The sequence below is a fragment of the Choristoneura fumiferana genome, chromosome 24 (assembly GCF_025370935.1).
Source record: "Choristoneura fumiferana chromosome 24, NRCan_CFum_1, whole genome shotgun sequence".
Lineage (NCBI taxonomy): Eukaryota > Metazoa > Arthropoda > Insecta > Lepidoptera > Tortricidae > Choristoneura > Choristoneura fumiferana.
Genome location: NC_133495.1, coordinates 5,840,753 through 5,860,259, shown reverse-complemented (window position 1 = coordinate 5,860,259; position 19,507 = coordinate 5,840,753). Strand labels below are relative to the sequence as shown.

Here is a 19,507-nt window from a genome sequence, read left to right as displayed (position 1 = left end):
AACTCTCACGATGTCGTCAGTCCACCTAGTGGGAGGCCTGCCAACGCTTCGTCTTCCGGTTCGCGGTCGCCACTCGAGGACTTTTCTCCCCCAACGGTTATCTGTTCTTCGAGCGACGTTGGCCCGCCCATTGCCACTTCAACTTGCATATTTTTCCAGCTATGTCGGTGATTTTAGTTCTTCGACGAATTTCCGTATTACTAGTTTTACTAATTTTGTAATATGAAGTTAGGATCGTTGATTCAATCTAAAACCATTATTGATTAGAATGTTGGATAATTTATACAATACAATACAATACAAAGACTCTTTATTGTACACCAGACATAGTAAGCGATACAGAAAACAGATACCTACACAGAGAAAAAAATACAAGGTGAGCAAGGTGATTTATCTATTTATTTTTGGATTAATATTGAACATGGAGTGCAAAGAGTTTAAAACACACAATACCGTCCCAAAACTAAAAACTTTTAACACAAACAATATTCTGAGATATATAAATATTAAATACACTGACAAACTTTCAGTTAAGTATATCCTTATAAAAGTTTATTGCTAAAAAAAAAATACAATCTTTTTTTTATGCCTGTACAGAAAGCCTACATTTTGTTGGGGCATCGTGGATTCAAATCCGTGCCTTATTTTTTCGGAATTCATATGGGAAATTACAGTTGCGATTTAATACGATATTTTTCTGGTGAAGGAAAACATCATCAGGAAACCTGCGAAGTAATCGAATGGTGTGTGTGAAGTTCCCCATCCGCACTGGACCCGCGTGGGGACTACGGCCCAAGCACTCTCATTCTGAGAGGAGGCCTGAGTCCAGCAGTGGAACAAAATTAGAGGCTGAGATGAGATTATGACTATTTATTCTGTATGACTGTACCTTCTTGAAGTGTCATCAATGCACATCCATCATGTAATAAATGTATGTAGGTAGGTAAAATCCAAGTTAATCCTACCACTGGAAGAGACATTAAATTTTCAAGATTTGACTCAACCGTTATATGTATGTGGTTGGGTCAAACTACATACTAACTAATGTGACCCTTCATTTTTTATGATTATGAACATGAAACTTTATATCATTTATAAAAAATTCGAAGGCACAAAAAGTCCTTCCAAAAGGTTATATTTAGTAGTAAAAACGTGAGTTTTCTAAAATGGTGACCAAAATCGCGTGGTCACTATCCCCAAGCGAGAGACCAGTCGAATTGGGTTCGCGTGTCGCACGTCCTCTGGGAACGTAGCGCCTAAACCTTGATGAGGAATGCTTTAATAACCTGTGAAATATTTAGGGTACCTGTCACACGGACTTGAAACTTGAAATGCTGGCAAGTAGGTACGTTAAGTAAACCAGCACCAATATCTGACACAACACAGTGTGCATAATATCGGATACGGCTCTATATCTAGGGCCGGTAGGCCGTGCTGATTTTTATTGACTGGATGCAAACGAGCAAGGCTCCTATGGTAAGAGATCACCACCGCCCATAAACATCTGCAACACCAGGGGTATTGCAGACTGCCAACCTAGAGGCCTAGATGGGATATCACGCTGCCAGTAATTTACCGGCTGTCTTCTCTATATGCTTCGGCAGGATTAGCGAGCATGGTGGTAGCAATGGACCTTGCAAAGTCCTACACCTGCTATATTTTTGCAGGGTTCATTCGGCTCGCATACTTATTGAAAGTCCGAATGTAATGTTTGTCAGAATGATCGTTTGTCATAACTCTTTTTTCTCTGAATCCAATAATTGTTCAGAATTGTTATAAACCAAACCTAACCTATAGTTTTCTATAGGATGACCATTTCAGAATTAAATTTCAGTGAGAAAAAATGTACAAATATTTATAATTAATATTAATATTTCTTCTTCTTCGACTATGTGTCTCTCTCTTCCGGACCGGTCCAGCTGTCTCCACAATGTCATCGGACCATCGAGCAGGCGGTCTGCCCACATTTCTTTTGCCTAGCCGGGGTCTCCACTCCAAAACGCGCTTGCTCCACCGTTCGTCGTGTCGTCGGCACACGTGGCCGGCCTAAGCCCATTTCAGCTTTGCGACTCTATGTCCCAAATTGACCACTCTCGTGCGTTTTCTGATAAGCTCGTTCCGGACTCGATCGCGTAGCGTTATGCCGAGCATGACTCGCTCCATGTTACGCTGCGTCACTTTCAGCTCGTGGATTATCCCAGCAGTCAACGTCCATGTCTCATAAGCATACGTCATAGCCGCACGCGCTGATCAAACACCTTCGTTTTCAACGATTGGGGAATTTTGGACTTCAGCACGTAGCTCAGCTTTCCGAAGGCTGCCCATCCAAACTGTTTCCTTCTTTTTATCTCAGCCATCATCGAGTCCCGGCCTAACTTTATCACCTGTCCTAGGTACGTGTACTCTTGCACCTGCTCCAGCGGTCGTCCATTCAATGAAATGGGATTCGGTGTGAGATCGGCTTTCGCCATAACCTTTGTCTTGTCCATGTTCATCTTCAAACCCGTTCGCAGGGACGCTTGATATAGTTGCTCCAACTTGAGTTGCAGGTCTTCGGCACTTTCAGCAATTATAACTATATCATCAGCATAGCGCAGGTGGTTAAGATACACGCCGTTAACGTTGATTCCCTTGCCATTCCAGTCCATGTCTCCAATGTGTCTTGAATTTAGTAGTTAGACCGTGGTTAGACCTACTGAATTCTTACAAATAAATATTTTTGTCTCGCGCTAGCTCATGTTACTTGTGGACTAGTTTTCCTTTTATTATTATTCTATGGCTGTATTGCTAATTTGATCCATGTATCGCATACCATACTGCCACGTTATAGATCCAACAATGCGCCGGATACAGTTTTATGCGCAGGGGCATCGGATTAGCCGAATGAATCAATACGAGCGTGGCGGGATAATCAGCTGTTTATAACTGCGCGAGAGTGCACTGGCGAGGGGTTTAATGGGACATTCGGAATGATATTTAAAGTTAAAAGTGCTCCTAGGGTCAAATCATTAGTTAATTGCTATACAAAAGTAAACTTTATTCACCGAGTTAGTAGAAAAATATTATTAGACTGATGGACTAATTATTTCTTTTTAGGAAACTATCAATCCCAATTGACTTTTTTTTTGAAAATTATGTCAACGGTTAATGCCAAGAATTTTTTTATTCCAATAGTCAACGTAGGTACATTGGGTATTTATTCTTACAATTGATTTGTACTTTTTTAAAGTAGTTACGCTGGTCCGGATGACGATACTTAAATTTGTTTGACCTTTTTGAAATTAATAATAATATATTAATAATAATGGAGAGCGGTTCGGAGCTTGAGACACTGGTTAGCTGGCACTTTAATCTTAATTTAGTCATCATCATCATCATCAGCCGGAAGACGTCCACTGCTGAAAAAACGCCACTTGCATCCACCGGCTTCCAGCAACTCTCACGATGTCGTCAATCCACCTGGTGGGAGGCCTGCCAACGCGCACTTATTTGACTCAAATAGATTCTCTTTTCAAATAAACTTGACCAATTGCAGACTCGTTGCCAAATAACAAGAGATATACGCAGTAATTTAGTCTTATTGCGACACAAATGGCCCTGCTTCACCATACGAGCGCTTTTTACTTAATCAAATAGATTCCTTGTCAAATACAAAGAAATTAGATATAGCAAAGTTCGCGTGACACTTTTATCACAGTGACGTACGGGCCCCCTCCCAAACTGTGAGGCGCATTGTCATTTTTTTTAATTATTAAAAGAAAAAATACGTGTCCAATTTTTTCTGATAATTTAACTGGCGCAAAAAATTTTTTTTTTTAACTGGGAAACAAAATGGAATATTTTTTACCAGGATTTTTGTCCCATGATATTGTTAATTATTTCTCTACCGCTGTCCGCCAGTGTGCACAATAACGCTCCATATAACTGCGGTGTTCTTCGTTAGCGGATTGCATAATAACTTTATGGGTTCGTAACGACTTGGTTTTGTATGGGAATGTTTGGGATGGACTGTCGGAAACACAGAACTAATAACAAGAGAAAAGGAAAGGTCACGCCAACTAAAAGCGTATGCTCGTTGAAAATGAAAAATGTAAAATAGTGCCAAGTTTCGTAACGCAGTTCTTCCATCACAAAAGGTTAAATTTTAAGCTCTCATTGTTAAACTAATAAATAATTAGTCAGTTATTTTTATGCTCCGACGCAAAAAGAGGGGCGCTTATTTATTTATTCAAGATATTTTAATAGCTTACATAATAATAACTAGCAAGGTATTATAATAATATTAGCTAGGTATGTTTGATAAAAATCGGTTATAACCGTTTTTGAGACATTGAAATCTGAAATGACAATGTCGGCGGTTATTCAAAATTTTCCAAGTTGAATAGGTTATAGTTAGTTTCTACATGCAAGCTTCTCTATTTAACAACTTTGTAACAAAACTTATTTTTCTAATTATTTACCTACCAACATTCATAGCGGTCGTATTAATATTAATCGTCTTTATTCATGTAAAATATAAATGTAATGCAATAGCAATGACGATGATGTACGCTGAATTTTGACTCAGAGCATAGGGCTCTAACACTGAATATTTATAATTCATATTTGACATTTACGTAATAAATAATAAAGTTTCAGAATTTTCATTTTTCTATTCCTTTATTTATATGCAAAATTCTTACTAAAATTCGAAAATAAAGTTTATGAGAATGCTAGAAGTTTGCCTTAGAATATTGCCAACCGCTGAGTGCATTTATATTGTACCTAGGGACAAAACTAAGAACTTTGGTTAGCGATAATTATTCATTACCTATACTATAACATAATACTAATTGAATTGTTTGTATTGGAATATAGTCAGTTATGGATCGTTCTCTTGATACTAAAATTCAAGCTTCTTGCTTAACTCACAATGAAGTTACAGGGGTCAAAAGATGCGTGAGTGCTTCGAGAAAAGGATAGCGCCGTACCCGACTTGGCGAAAGCACAGCCGTGCCCCTGATATACAAATGGATTATTGCTAATATCGTGGTTCAATGAATAGGCACGTTTCGTAGTTGAGTATTATAATCTACATCCTCAATTAATACAAAAATAATTTTGTTTTGTTGTTTTCTTTTTGTATTATTTTTGTGTTTTATGTACAATAAAGTATTAACATACATTTATTTATTTACAGTATCATTACAGAGTTAAACCTAAGGCGATACAGAATAATAATAAACAATAAACATCTTAATCTACATAGCAAATTATGTGTGGCAACTCTCTTGGAATGAGGGCTATCGCGATGGGAATCGCCACTAGAGGCGCTAGTGTAGCGTGAGGTCTCCGAAATGTCAAATCTCATAGTTTTGGGTGAGCGCGGGTTTTGAGCTACGCGGGTTTATTTATAATTAGAATTAATTTTGTGATATTTTCAATATGTGAAATTAATTATGGCAAATAGCGTTCCGGGCAATGAATGACTGTGTTTGAGACAGTTTTGGCTTTCGGAACCTTTGTCCACCCTTTTTCCGAACAAAATAAATATGATTTTAATCTAAACTTTGTTATTCACCGTAATAACAGACTTGAAAGCATACTTAAAAACCTCACGCAACAGTGCGCCATCTAGTGACAAAAAACGATAGCCCTCACCAGAGTACTGAACAAGTCAACTGAGTCGCTACTGGTTGGGGTAGCAGGCGCGCGTGAAGGGCGCCTTGGCCAACAACTTGGTCCTACCGCGCGGCCAGCAGGGCTACTACGAAACTCGAAACTCGAAGTTCGTGTCGTGCGGTCCCTCTTACACTTATGCTATTTAATACGAGAGCGAGAGGGACGGTACGATACGAACTTCGAGTTTCCAATTTCGTAGTAGCCCTGCAGGCCAGCAGCGGCGGCCGGCGCCGGCGCCCAGCGTAGTTATCGGAGCGCGAAGGCTTATGTACTTCAATACACCTGGATTGTTCTGCTTGCCCCGAATTAATTCCAAAAATTTACATACATACATGATACCAAACTTGCGACAGTACCTAGCTAGAAAGGACCAGATTTTTATGATTGGTTATTTGGAGTCTTTTTGTATTTTTTATTTCAACTCCAAATTTGTTACTTTTACGGTCATCCCGTAAAACCATATCGAAAAAATTAAGTAGCGTAGTAGAAAAAAGCAACCTGAGATATGTGTGCACAGGAGAAATTCGTGTCTGTACTCCTGTCCAGTGGTAGTGTAGGGGTATGGCACGCAGCACGGAATGCTGAGGACCTGGGTTCGATTCCCAGCGCTGGTCTCTTTTTCTGGTTTTTCTGTGCATCTATGTCTCAGTTTGTATTTTCGACTAGATTTTTTTTTAATTACTTGGGCGGTTGGCGTCTTTGTACCCCACCCAACAGCGGCATGTGTTTCATGTGGCCCGCGTCAGAAATGCTTAGAAGGGATTAGGTGAGGAATAAATACGGTGACGCTCATCACCATTTCAGTCATGGAACGACGTCCACTGCTGAACTAAGGTTCCCTTAGAACGCCATCGACGACTCGGCACTCGCATCCACCGCTTGCCCGCAACCTTCACGATGTTATCAGGCCAGCTAGTGGGAGCCAATGCTTCGTTTTCCGGTTCGTAGTCGCTACTCGAGGACTTTTCTTCCCCAACGGTTATATGTTCTTCGATCGGTGGCACTTCAACCGGCATATTTTCTATGGTGAAACTCTATAGAAAAATTAAAGACGTAAAAATTGTACCTACATTGACAGAAGGAGAGGTGAAAAGTCGATTACGGAAGGAAATACACACGGCAGCATTTCTATTCTTCTTATTAGTAGTTCTATGGTTAGAAACAAACTGCGGAACGTTGTTCTGAATCTTGAGTGTTAGTTGTAAATTGCAATGAACTGTATCTAATGCACGAATGTAGCTGGCCCTAAGCCTCCCGAGTCCCTTTTTGAATAACTGACGAAGTTCTTAAAGATTTAGATGAAATGCCATAGTTTTGTAATTTTGGAATTTTATAAGTATATTCAAAGAAATAATTTGTACATAGTAAATGGGCATTTTTACTTTAAAAGGCGCAATGTTATCTTCTCAGAATTAAGTAATCCTGGGTTAACCTCACGAGCACTATTGACTTTGACGAAGAAAAAACGTCCCCAATTTTCCATAAAAAATTGTGTCCATTTCGTAACGACCCATATAAACTGTATGAAAAAAACTCACAAAACTGACAAAAAACATTAGGGACACAGGGAATCCTAGTGCTAGCTGTTACCCGCGACTCCGTCCAGTAGAATTCGATGATCGCTATCTCGCAGGAACTATGCAATTTTCCAGGATAAAAACTATACTATATCCTTCCCCGGGACTCAAACTATCTGTATACATATCGAATTTCATCTAAACCGGTTCAGCGGTTTAGACGTGATGACTAACAAACAAACAGACTTACAAACTTTTACATTTATAATATAAGTGGGACGCTAAGGACTAGTGTTGCCGGGTCCGATTGGATTAAAATTGGGACAGATGGTAAAACTAATCGGAATTTAGGATCTTACACAATATTAGTATAATAAATATATGCATCCAATGAACACTAAGTCTCCAGCAACCTGCTACCATACATATGTTCTATAAAACATTTATAATTTAAATCATAAACCTCACCAATCTACCATCTCGCTCGAAAATATCGTTATTATCCACGTTTTGAACATTAGAGCGGCACAGACTTACGGATTAAACGCGAGAGTGAAGAGACCAGCTGCTATTCGATGTGATATACGGTGTAATGTTGCACGCGTCTTATTAATATTCCAAAATGAAGAATGTTGCCAGTGCCCAAGGGGATTTTGGTTTATATTTTTATACTAGAGTTGAGAATGTCGATGTCGATAAAATGTCATGTTGAAAGTGAAATCAGATGACACGTTGAACATATTACATAGTTAATCCTACTAATATTAAAATGTGAAAGTTTGCACTAGTGTGTGTATGTTTGTAACTCCTTCACGCTAAAACGGTTTGATGGATTTGGATGAAATTTGGTGTGTAGATTAGATAGCTGGCTGGACGTCTGGAATAACACATAGGTTACTTTTTATTCCCATATTCCTACAGGATCTGGATGAAATCTCAAAACATCTTGTCTTCTATTATATGAAATCGATTATTACCTACTTATTGTTAAGTATATAAACAATTGACCGAATTGAAATTTTGGAATTTTACTAAATTCCCACTGAAATTCCCAACATTGTGGTCTTTCTTCGAGAGCTTTTTTTGGTGTTTGCTTCCGCTTTAGCCTTAGATAGGTACATTGTTTAACGATAGAGCTGGAATACGAGTAGGTACATAATTGTTTCGGCAACTTGTTGATAGGAGCAAATTTATTCTTTGTTCTTCTTTTCAATACAATGTCTTAAGTAAAGGATGGCGAACCTTTATTGATGAAAGTGCCATTTTTTATGTTATCATAATAACCTGGCTACGACGTATTTATCAATGATTCTTGACTTCGTAGTTGCATGGACGAAAATAAAACTTGGTATTAATTACTAACGTGGCCAGACAATTTGTCGCTTGCCACATCTGCTGGGCTACTACGAAATTCGAAACTCGAAGTTCGTATCGTACCGTCCCTCTCGCTCTCGTATTAAATAGTATAAGTGTCAGAGGGACCGCACGACACCAACTTCAAGTTTTTAGTTTCGTAGTTAGTCCATCTGGCATCCCTGTTTTAAGTCTTCTGCTGGTGAACAGCTCCGTCCGCTAAATCACCATCATCATCGTAACAGCCGTAGGACGTCCACTGTTGGACATAGGCCCCCCCATAAACCTCCAGTTGCTTCGGTTGGAAGCGTCCTGCATCCACCGTAAACCTGCGACTTTAACCAGGCCATCCGTTCATCTCGTTAGTTTTAGTTCATTTCGTGCAATACATAATAAAAAAAATGTTTTTATATTTTAGTAATCATTTTATCGATACCGGGCAACCCTACGGGAGCGGTGAGCGATAGCGGGCGCCGCGGGCAGCGCGCGCGCACCCTTCCATTTTCTAATTATATAACTGGCAACACCGGCCCGTGCGCGCCCATACACCACTGCCGCTCCGTATTGTCTATAGCTACGGGTAGCACTTGATGTTTTTTTGGAGTTCCGTGGCCAAAACGGCGAAGGAACCCTTGTAGTTTCGTCATGCGCCGTCCGTTCACAGACATTTCGCTCAAAAAATACAAAATTTGTAAGGTGCTACTTATTTTGGTAGTTTAATAACAAATTTACCAACATTTAAGGGATATTGCATGTAACGGAATCTGAAAATATTTATTAAATCTATTGAATCAGGCGTTACTTTGCGGAGGTCCATATCAATGAACTAAAATAATTTCCTTGCTCACCCGCGACCTTACGATAGCTAAGCTTATGCAAAATATGCGTGTTCATGCAGTTCCTCCACCTCCACAAGAATACACACAAATCAAGGTAGTTTTGAAGGACGGTTAAAAAATGTATTAATAATTTGTGGGTAGTTTTGTTTTGTTTCATAAAACGTATGTGGGTACTTGGGTCGAGTTACAGTGACAAGTTAAAACGGTGGTGTGGTTCGTTAGTCTAACAACTGGTAGCATGGTGTACGTTGTGTCACTCTGAAGATGAGCTCTGGTTGAGTTCGAAACGCGTCAGTGTAGTGTGGTGGTGGTGATAGATGGTTTGTGTGATTTGTGTGTGTTCTTACAGTTGGAGGTGGAGGAACTGCATGAACACGCATATTTTGCATACTTAAGCTATCGTAAGGTCTTGCTAAGCACTGATATTGTTGTCATAGTAACGCTAAGTAAATAAGAAGAGCATGAATTGTGCCACCCTATATTATCTTTGAAAAGTATGTCCAGAAATAAGAAAAAATACAAAGATAATGCTTAATAAATAATTTTAACAGAAATCAATAACCGTTTATGAGTTTACCTCCTAATGCGCATACGTTTTTTTTCTTACTCACTGAACTTAGACATTAATAAATTATTTAGCTTTTTAGACATATAAACGGCTCGCTTAGAGCTCGCATCTCATTTATATTCTTCCCAAAGGTATAAAATCTTATTTTGACATATAAGGTTATTTCATAGAGCCTAGAGACATGTCAAGCGCTTGCGCTGGCAGGATTATAGTTCGAAATTTAAAATTAAAGAAGTTACGAGCGCTTACTGGACAGTAATTTTATGTTTGAAGTACATAAACAGTTCTTATAGCTCCCTCCATAGGGGCCTGGTTTGCCTATATCTACTGGTGAGCAAAAATAACGAGCCATTTTGCATATAACTTTCCATAGAAGATGATGTTTTTTTTGCTCCTCAGTGTAGCATTACTATGATAGTCATTTTTATGGTGGTTCCTGTGACACTTGTGTTAATAGTTTTTATAGAGTAATGTCAAAAAGTTAACAAGGTTCTTTTGATGATGTTTTACATACTAAAGTAGGTACTTAAATGGGGGGCCAGAGTTTCGTTCCGGCTAAAACTCAATATCCTATACAAACGTAGAAAGGTTGGAAAACCCCAGAAATCGTAATTTCAAAGTTCTATATCTCTAAAACGGCTGACCTAATTTTATTGAAACTTAACTAAGAATTATCACAAGGAAACTCGCTTCCAAGTAAAAAACCGCGTCAAAACCCGGCCGCGAGAGCCACGATACCATACAGGTTACAGGTGCACCTTGTGCAAGGTTCGCCCGGATTGCTCGCTAAGCTCAGAAGCAGCAGTGCTTACACTGTTGTGTTTCGGCGTGGAGAGTAAGACAGCCGGTGAAATAACTGGCACTTGAGGTATCCCATCTTAGGCCTCTAGGTTGGCAACGCATCCGCAATCCCCCTGGTGTTGCAGGTGTCTATGGGCGGTGGTGATCTCTTACCATCAGGAGACCCACTTGCTCGTTTGCCATCCAGTCGAATAATAAAAAAAACACACAGACGGGCATTGGCGCCAAAATAACACCCCTATCATTGCGTCGGCCGGGGGTTAAAAATACTCGTTTTTCCAGAGACCAAGTTAGATCGATTGCTTGCCTTTCAACGATTTCTATTATCTAACAAACGGATAACGGACTAAATTACGCAACACAACACAACAAGTACAATTTTAATTGTACTAGCTTTCGCCCGCGTGGTATTCGGTTATCGCGCGCTGTTCCCTCGGGAACTGTGCACTTTCCGGGATAAAAAGTAGCCTATGTTACTCTCTGGCCCATAAACTATCTCTATGCCAAAAATCACGTCAATCCGTAGCTCCGTTTCCACATGAAAGACGGACAATCATACAAACACACATATTTTCACATAATATTAGTATGGATTTTTTCAGGAAACTACCCAATTATTTGGAATTGTGGCACTTATAAAGGGTCAACGTCTTATCAATAAAAAACCAGTAGTATAGTAGTGCCACGAGAATTGAATTGAATTATTACACACACAGCTACAAAAAGAGCTGATTGCACAAAAGGTGAATGAATGAAATGAATGAGTAAATGTCAAAATCCTGCTGTCATTACACGACATGTTCTAGTGTGCGTGACCTCAACTCTGGTGGCACTAGCTATATTTATGTGGCATTAGTTTAGTTTATTTATTCATTCTGTAACCAGACGAAGATTTAACTAAATGTCAGATTTCAAAATTATTAAAAAATAAATTCTAAGCATGTCATGATGTGAATGAAAACAATTAAAATAGACTTTCTCCTCAGGGATGTCAGACGTACAAATTGAAATTTATATAAAGAATAATGGCCAAAATGTCAAGGATATGTAAAGATTAACACATAAGGCAATAATTCAGTAACAATTTAAATGTCAATGTAAAATCAATATAATAAAAACAAGAAATAATAATAACAAATTAAAAAGTAAAATTAAAAATTCAGATTTATAAATTCATTTACCGAATAAAACGCTTTTTACAACAAAACGTCTAAGGTATTCTATTCTATTGCCAATGCAGGGCAGCCCTGCTAGTCGCTTGCGGCGTCGCATCTGAATATTCTGCATAATCCATTCGGTTACGCATTGCCACGGTGACTGGTTTCCATGGCCGGTGGGAGAGAAATGTATGCTTCTGTAGATGTAAGGAAACATTTGTACGTATTGTCAATACTGCAAATTTAAGTCTATAGCGTCGCATAAATAAGTAGGTATATGTAATAAAGGTGTGGTACGTGAAGTGGGTCTCCTTCGTAATCTATAATATCGTTTGTCTCAAATATACTATAATCATAATTATGTCCTAATAATTAAGCCTAATATCAAGTCCTAAACTCTAAATCCTAATATGTTTTACTAATACAGTAAGACATAAAACTTACGAGTAATAATATTAAATGCCATAACAGAGCACTTGTTGGCAAACAGCGACTCAAGTCAGAAAAGTAGATTAGGTTAGAACTGAGACCCCAACAGTGACGAACGAGTATCAGAAAAGTAAGTTAGGTTAGGTTAGAACTGCGACTCCTACAGAAACGAACCGCAGCCAGAAAAGTAGGTTAGGTTAGGTTAGGTTAGAACGGCAACCCCTACAGAAACGAACCGCAGCTAGAAAAGTAGGTTATTAATATTAGGTCAAAAATATTATGGAATTTACATTATGTCAAACGGTATTATGGCAAAAGATTCATTATGACAAAATTTGTTATGTATTTTGAAACTAGTGCAAAAAAGCATTAGGATATTTAATATCAGGACAAAAATTATTATGGCATTTACATTATGGCAATGGTTATTATGGCAAAAGATCATTATGACAAAAGTTGTTATGGATTTTGAAAATAGGACAAAAGATATTATGGATTCCAATATAGACCCACGTGAAGTCAGTGATGACAAGTATGGCAAAGCCTTTGACTAGACTTGTGCCCGGTTCACATTATTCCAGTAAAACCGTTCCAGTAGCATGACACTGCGGTGCTCGATTGATCTTGTGTAACTCGTTTGGATTGAGACCCCGCAATGTATCGCGACTGGCACGATTTTACTGTAATACCTAATGTGAACCGGGCATTAAGTACGTATCAAAATACATAAAGTTTAAAAGGAATAATGGGCAAAATACATAATGATCATTTGATTAAAGCAATTTTCTCCGAAATTGATCTCTTTACAGAATTGTTATGAAGTAAACCTAACCTAGCCTAAATCAATCCGTAGAATAAACGAACATAATTAAAGTGAAATTCACTCAACCTTTTAGTATATGTCAATGAAAGCTCAATCTATAACGAGCTTAATCAAACAGCTGCAATTAACTTTTAATGATCGGTTTACTAACTGATTACATTGTTAGTCCTAGCTGACAGCTGCCTAGAGCCAAAAGTTAAGTGCACAGTTGAAATCGGCCAAATCTGACCATTAAACGGTTAACATGGTGATTGTAGTTCTCTAATTGAAGAGTAATTACTCAAGTCTGATTTAAAAGGTGTGAGAAATATTGTTTAAGTACCTACCTTAGTTTTGCGTTACATTGTTGTGCGTTGATCGATTACTACTATGAACGAACCCATGGTCTTTGGTAACACAACTGAAATTATACTTGTTTATTATTATTTATTCCTCCGCCAATCACTCGAATTTTTTGTTTTCTGTTCCGTTTGCCACACAAGTGTCACCGCCATATTTAATTTAGTGACATCAAAAAGCGCGCGAACGCTCCGTAGACAATTTCGCGCGCGAACGATCGCTATCTGCTCTGTGGTCGCACGTGACAGCCGCCGGGTGGACACGCGACCTTGTTTACATAGTGATGCCCTTTATTAACTTCGACTTGTGGGTGCAGTCAAGAATCGATAAGTAGTGATGTGATAGGAGGGTAGGTGCTCGTATTTTGGGTGATGTAGATATACTCATATCTACGGAAAGGTTGTAGAAGTATTGGGTTTTGTCTGCTCAGTTTGGGACTATGTAGCAATATTTTAGTGATATTATATTACTTTACTGCAGATTACACTAAGAATGACAACGGGATCCTTTTACTAAGACTGTCGTTTGTCTGTACGCCTGTAACAGGGCTGTATCTTTTGTCCTGCAATAGTAGACATAGACTTGAAATGTTGTGTATTCTATCATTTCTACACAAGTTCCTATCAAATGAATACCTATGTCGCTAAAGTCGTACTTTCAAGTTGACAGACAGGTATTGGCATTATTGTTTTAGGACATGCAATGATTATCAACTAGGGTGGTATATACCACATATATTTGGCTGATGGTACAAAAAATGTATTTTGTGGCACTTTTTGCTGGAATTATGATGGAAAATAAAAATGAGATGTGAAAAAATGTGACTTTCGTGTGTGAACTGTGTAGAATTCGCCATTGGCCGAATTTTTGATTACTCCGAATTTTCGAAATTCTATACTGTATATAGTCTTGTATTCTGTACGTAGCAGGTATATGCTTGCTCATCATTATAGGTTTTATTTTGTCTGATAGTCATGTAATTAGGTACTTTCCTTCTTTAAATTCCAGGCTCCCGGCCTCCCGGCCTCGTAGCGCCCATGCTGTGTCTTCAACGAAGTATGAGTTAGATATTGGTATGATAAAAATTTATCAATTAAATATAACTCTACTTTGTCTATTCAATAAATATGAAACTAAAAGCTAACAAATACATAATAATACATATTCATGAGCGAAACGGACCGGGCAGCCATGAGCTGAAATGTCAACATTCGCGCCAATTTTGAGTGACACTTGACATCCGGGGCGCTAATCTCGCGTGACCATAGACTATAGAACGAATAGTTTGGATACGGAATAAATAAATGTACTTTATGTATCACCAACCGTCTACATACCAATATACTAATTTTCGGCCAGCCGTTTTAGCGTAAAGGAGTAACAGACACACACACACACACACACACACACACACACACACACACACACACACACACACACACACACACACACGCACATGAATACTCACAAACTTTCGCATTAATAATATTAAATATTCAATAAGATTCATGCAACATAATTGTTGATACTTTCGAGTGATGTTATTTGGTGAAATCACTGTACTGTTTCATAAGAAAGTAAACCCAATTAAAAAGCCAATATTCCGACTAAAAAAAAACTTGTAAGATTTGAAGCAAATTAACTTAATTTCAAAGTACAATCTAATAACACTATATGGAACCTTCAGCAACATGTTGCATTGAATTTAAAATGTCATTGACCTTATATCAGATATACTAAATATTTTACTATCTATTTATATTTTATCCTTCCGTCTGTGTACTTACTGTCCAAGGATTAGCAACCGTCACCCCAAAATGAACAATCGCTCTTCAAATACAAGTGTTGATTTTTGTTCTCAGCACAAGGGTGTTCCCAGGGCATATGAATTTCTCCCGGGACTCTAATAAGCCAGTTACCGGTTGTGGGAAATGAAGTAAAAACTGGCTATTTTACCTTGCACCCTGGGAACTATGGGGGGCCCTGGCTCCAGGGACCAAGGTGGAATAGTGATGAGTTGCGGTAAATGGATAAGGATTCGGCAAACGCGTGACATGGTTCATCCATTTATGTAACGCCGTATGTCGTACTAGTTATTTATAATAAGATTCTTTATTGTCACTACTAGGTGTTGCCCGCGCCTCTGTCCGCGTAGGATACGTTTATGTCCTTCCCCGGAACTCAAACTAACTGTATACTGAATTCTATGTAAATCAATCCAGCCGCTTAGACATGATGAAGTAACAAACAAACAAACCGTCCCATCCGACGAATAAAGTCACTTCTGCAAAATTGTTACTTTTCACTAGGGGCATTTGAATTTTCGCTTAGTTTAATTTGATTATAGCTTTGTAAGTAATAAGAATTCGTCAATGCAATTAAGTATAGTTTTTTACTAGAGTTGTCAGGATTACTTTTAGTAGCAATCTTTTTTAAATGTTAAGGCTTTCAAGGAATTCTGGGTCTTAAAGTAATATGTAATTGTTTTCGTGGGAACGCACAGCCAAAAAATCGGTGTTAAGAGAATATAGAACTATCTTGTCGGAGTTTGACTTTGTGAACCGAGGTCTATAGGCATATGAAACTTTATTCCTCGGATATTTTGATAATTTTTTCAACAACATGTGACTATCTATCTATCTATCTTCTACGCCGTTAGCAATAGTCATGTTCAATATTTTTTATCAAATTTTTGCTCACATGTTTATGAACTCGACTGTACGTGATTATTCGCAATGACGAAATAAATAATAATTAATGCTTATTACAAACGACATTGCCCATTAGGTACTCACAATATGACACTTGTTCCTTGTGCTTGTTGTTATGATCGCACATGAAAATATATAAAAAGTTTTAAAAGTAATGTATTTCATCATCATCGTGATCATCACATCCGCAGGATGTCCACTCTTGGACATAGGCCTCCCCCATAGCCCTCTAGTTGCATCCACCGCGAACCGCCGCTTTAACTAGGTCATCCTTCCATCTCGTTGGAACTTTCGGCCCCAACAGCCATACGTTCTCCATCCTATATGGCCTGCCTATTGCCACGACTTCAACGAGCTAATGTTTGGCCATGTCGATAATGGTGACCCTTGTTCTTTTACATATCTCCTCATTCTAATTCGATCTCGTAGAGAAATCCGAGCATAGCTCTCTCCATAGCTCGCTGAGCAAACTCTGAGCCTATTTATAAGGGCTATAGTGAAGCACCACGTCTCCGATCCATATGTATTGTCATCACTGGCAACACACATTGGTTTAAAAAGACTTTCGTCTTAAGGCACTGAGGAATTTTGAACGAAAAGACATTGCTGAGTTTTCCAAACGGTGCCATCTGTGTTGGATTCGACGATTGGTCAATCTTCTCGAAGTTGAACTTACCTAATTTGGTTTTTCCTATGTATACATATGCGTCAACAACTTCAAGAACCGAATTCTCAACCAAAATAGGAGTAGACACCTGTTCTTGACACTCGATTGAGGTTTTCGAGTAGCGTACTGAGTTCTTCCATCGACTTTGCCATAACCACGATATCGTCGGCAAACCGAAGGTGAGTGATGTATTCGCCGATGAGATGCCTAGTCCTTTCCATTCCAGAAGCTTGAAGGCGTCTTCGAAAGCGGCAGTAAACAGTTTCAGAGATATGACACTCTACGTATCTTACGCCTGTTTTCAAAGGAATCGCATTCGAATTCTGTTCGTGTACTCGGACCGACTAGTGGCGTTGTTATACAAACACTTTAACACTTCGATATACCAATAGTCAACGGTATCGCTGGAGAAACTCAAGCACCGCTCACGTTTCGACCGAATTAAAGGCTTTCTCGTAATCCACAAACGCTAGACATAGTGGCAAGTTATACTCTTCGGTATTCTGTATGACTTGCCGCAGCGTATGTCTACGGTACTATAAGCCTTTTTGGAACCCGGCTTGTTCAGGTGGCTGGAAGTCATCGAGCCTGCGTTCGAGACGATACTTGCGACATAATTAGAGTTAGAGTAACCGTTTCGGTATCAGAAAATTTCATTTATAGGCGTCAGTTCTTGTAGGCGATGGTTCCAATATTGGCGATGTGCCTACAGAAAGTGACGGGTTGAACGGCGACACTACTTTCTTTACCTAGATTTACATCGCATCACGCTCTAGATCAATAGCTCGCCTTTTTTCTCCTCTCTGTGTATTTGTATTTTATTTTTATGTGCAATAAAGAGTTTACATACAACAAACATGATTCCGTACTGTGTGATGTTTCTACATTTGCAGAAGATATGACTGGGGCATTAGTTGATTTATTATTATTATCTCGTAAAACGTACACCGACCAGATCGGCGGCATATTGAAGAGAGGCTATATAGGTTAGAAGTACCCGAAAGCGTCGAGCATGTATGAGGAGTGATGAATGTGGATGAAGCGAGAGAACTATGTCAGAATAGAAGCGTATGGCGCTCTATTGTCTCTGCCTACCATACAGGGAATAAAGCGTCACGTATATGTATGTATGTATGATATTTTATTCCATAAAAATAAATAAATAAAATAAAATTTGAGACGTAAACGGTGTTAACTTAAATGAGTTCCGTAGAAGAAGGTGACATATGCACAAGTGAACTCGACAACGCGTGTCTGTTCCGGCGTAAATGGTTACAAGTGCTCTTACAACTCTGAAATTCTATCTAGTTTCCATCGATTAATGGTACATAACTATATACATCGTGCTTATTAAAACTTTTCTGATCGTGAAATCTATATAAAACTTTTATTGCTAAGATCATAATACGTTACGAATATTTTTTTTCCGGTTTATATTGATTTACTATAAATAAAGTTCTAAGAGGTAATATGCTACCTTTTACTCCGGAATCTAACGGCAGAAGCACTTAAACCGTAAAAAACATAAAAACACACTCACTATTATTTTTTTTAAATAGAAGAAATAGCTAATTACGTCTTTCTGAACCATGATGACTATCCTCTGTTGGACCATTTGTAATTAAATCATTAATTTCACTTGTACTTCGTTGATTCGTTGGTCTAGTGCAAGTTTATAAGTCGTCTCGAGCGACGATTCGTTTTATTAGGAGTTAAATTCATGCCCCACAAAATTAACATAAAATTATAAAGAAACCCACACCAAAGAAAACGTGCCAAAATAACATAAAGTTATAAAGCGTGTCATCTCCCGCGAAGACCGGTGACGACTGACGATAGAACCCGCACGCGCCACTCCGCGGGGCGAGGCGACCGGCGTGTAAAGTTCTATCGAGATGTATAACTTTTCTACGTCGAGCTTCATATCACATGGAACTTTTTTAGGGGTTGAAATCTCAAAAGTACTTGGATTTGAGAAATAATTTATATACAGAAATGAAGCTGGAGAATAGCTTAATAAAACAAACAATAAAATCAATTTGGTCATTTATTTATCATACAACCTTTTTCGTCGCATGGACGAAATTACTTAGATACAAATTCACATTTTAATATAGTGTTTATCCGCGGGCTTCGGCCACACGTAAATCTTAGGTCAGCAGCTGAATTGAAATCCGGGATTTATAAAAATTCCCGGGCAAGTTTCCGAGAATGAGGGCTGTTGTATCGGAATGAATTTTCGTGCTAGAGTGCGCTAGTGTAGCGTGAGGTTCCGTAAATGTTCAAATCTCATAGTTTTGGTGAGCCTACCGGGTTAATTTATAATTAGAATTTTTTTTGTGAATATTTTGCAATATCTGAAATAATTTGAAATATTGCGTTCCGGAGACAATAAATGTCTGTGTTTTGAAGACACGTTTTGTCTTTCGAAACCTTTGTCCTCCCTTTTTTCCGAACAAAACAGGGACTTTGCAACACTGGCATGCTCGATATTTTATGCATACGGTTTTAAGGTGTACTAAATATGATTTTTAATCTAAACTTTGTTTACGCCCGTAATAACAAACTTTGAAGCCATTACTTTAAAAAACTCACGCAACAGTGCGCCATCTAGTGAGACAAAAAAACGATAGCCCTCATTA

At 38.5% G+C, this 19,507-nt stretch overlaps 1 pseudogene; it reads right to left on the bottom strand.

Annotated features, from left to right (window-relative positions):
* Positions 1 to 2,046: 2,046 nt before the first annotated feature.
* Positions 2,047 to 19,507, bottom strand: part of LOC141441928 (uncharacterized) — a 20,552-nt pseudogene continuing 3,091 nt past the window's right edge.